The following is a 2,501-nucleotide window of genomic DNA, read 5'->3' as shown; positions in this document are numbered from 1 at the left end:
CTCGAGCCTTCTTCGTTAGTTTGTGTTCTGACACTAGTGAGTATGTTGGGTTTCTCCCGGGCAGACCTCCCGGTTTTCCGCGTTCAATTAATTCAAACATTCATTAATTTAAACAAAAAACAATTGCCATTCATCTTCAAGGAAAAGGGATATTGAATAAAACAACCTTCTTTGCAAATGTCCTTTTTTGTAGGCTGTTTCAAACAAGACACGTTAAATACATAATCAAAATAAAATGGCAACCTAAATAACTTAAAAGCATGATGTTTAGTATGTCTTACACACTTCCTTAACATCAGCTACACAGCCTGTAATTGTAGTGAGGACCACAGAATGTAATTATTTACTATACGTGAACACAAGTATCACTTTTGCAACTGTGCTCATCAGAGGTGTGTGTGTAATGTATGATGTGTGTGTTGTGTGTGTTTGTGTGTTTGTGTACGTACAGGTTTCAACATGTGTTTTAATGCTTCTTCTTATTACAGATTTTAGAAGTGAATTTAGATAATCTGATATTTAAAGAAATAAACATCCTTTATGATAATGAGTTACATGTGTCTGTGTCCATTTCAACGTGTCTTTTTTATGAGTCTTGTCTTTAAGGATTTCGAAGTATTACAGTATTTTTTTTTATAGAAAGAAAATAACATATGTCTGTGTTGTTGGGTGTATGGTGCTGGACAAGTCCTCCCTTGTGTGTGTGACTGAGTGTGTTTTTGTGAAGCTAAGTGTCCCTCTACAAGACATTAAAGTGTCTCGGGGGGCAATATCCGGGCCTGTGTGTCTCTTCTGGGATCATGGGATCAGAAAAGGACTCCGAGTTACCTCACTCCTCGGTGAGCGGCATCCCTAACCCTAAGTGCCGTGCGGCTGGCAAACGCCACGGCCGCATCTCCTTCCACAGCCTCTTCCGAAGCAAACGGGGTGCCAGGGGCCCCAAAGGAGCAGCAGCCACCCCTTTATCCCATCTCCACCAACATCACCACACACAACAACCGCTTCCCCCTTCTGCCTTGAGCTCAGCACCCCCTGCAGCCTCTGCTACTCCCATAACAACCACCGCCACCACGACCCCCCAGGACGCTGCCTCCGGCACGGCCTCAGAGCCACTCTCCTCCAGCCAGCCGTCCCTGTATGGAGCCCCTTCCTCTGAGGATGCCAGCCTCCTGGAGTGCCCCCTGTGCCTGGCTGGTTCCCTTTGTTGGTAGTGATTATCATTTTTGAAAAATAATTATATATTTTTTAAATAATTCCGATTTTTCCTTTATTATATGGCAATACTTTTCACAGCTTAATCTCATTTTATTTTAATAAAAAAGAAATTCAGGAACATTCAACATGTCTGTATGCTGTAAAGCTAGCTTTCTTTCCTGAAATTGAAATCAAAATGCTGCCGTTAGGTTGTGACCACGAGGTGGGCGCGTCGTTGACCCGTATTGCAGAAATACTATCCTCTGTCTCCTCGCCTGCTTCACGTTTTCGTTACAATGTTGGAGCGAACCACCACATTATCTTCCCGTTCATTTCGAGTTTGCTCGTCATGCTATTGGATTCGATCATAAATAAGTCAATAGTCAATGTCGATTTTGAGCGATAAGACTGGTAATCATCCTAGTAAATAAATCACTAAAAATAGTGCTCGTTTACTTCACAGCCGGGCCGACGTCAAACAAATTTTAATCAATCTTGGAAATGGATCATGTTTACAAAAATTTTAGTAGTAGGTAATCATACTCTTGAAAAAAAAATTATAGTTTATTATTAATAGTACTTAACAATAGAGGACATTATAATATATCTCTGAATATACTTTACAATATATTTTATAGTGGTATTCAATTTTTGTCCTTGTAGTCTCACTTCTGACCGAAATGGAAAAGGTTATTACGTGTAAATTCAAAAACACAATGGTTTCTTACATAACAAAACCTCGAATGTCTTAGTTTTGGTATTGTCTAAGGTTTTACGTTCTGGTTTTTGGTATCTGATTTTGGTAAGTTTACTAGTTCGACAAACTGTAAACCGATAGAAATTCACGACGACAGTAAAATTGGTTCGTGGTCTACAGTGAGAGGTACTCCGAAGTATGTCGGGGTAGTGATTCCCCCCCCCCCCCCCCCCCCCCCCCCCCCCCCCCACTGAGTAGGTCGGACCCCTAAATGTGGGACTTACTAAAATTTTACAACTAAATTTACGAGGATGTGATGATGATGTCTGTGACTTGAAATAAAGGTATTAAGACCAGCGGAGGGATCTGGTCGAGGACAGGTACCGTCGCGTGACCTGCCTCAACGCACCCGGCGTCCCCGGGCGAGGTTCGTCGGGAAAGTATGGCGCTACTTGGAGAAGTCCCTCTCAGTCCAGGGGCACAGCGGTGCGTGTGCTCGACAGTTCGGCGTAGGAGCGTCTTCTTTGGTTTCATGCTGGAGGGTCTAAGGGGTTCGTCATACGTTCACTCCAGGTTGCATCGTTTAGTCGTCTGTTGACTTTTATCTCTA

The sequence above is a fragment of the Notothenia coriiceps genome, unplaced genomic scaffold (genome assembly GCF_000735185.1).
Source record: "Notothenia coriiceps isolate Sejong01 unplaced genomic scaffold, NC01 NC01_scaffold00035354, whole genome shotgun sequence".
In the NCBI taxonomy this organism is placed as follows: Eukaryota; Metazoa; Chordata; class Actinopteri; order Perciformes; family Nototheniidae; genus Notothenia; species Notothenia coriiceps.
The sequence above is the reverse complement of the archived record's forward strand: the minus strand, read 5'-3'. Positions refer to the sequence as shown.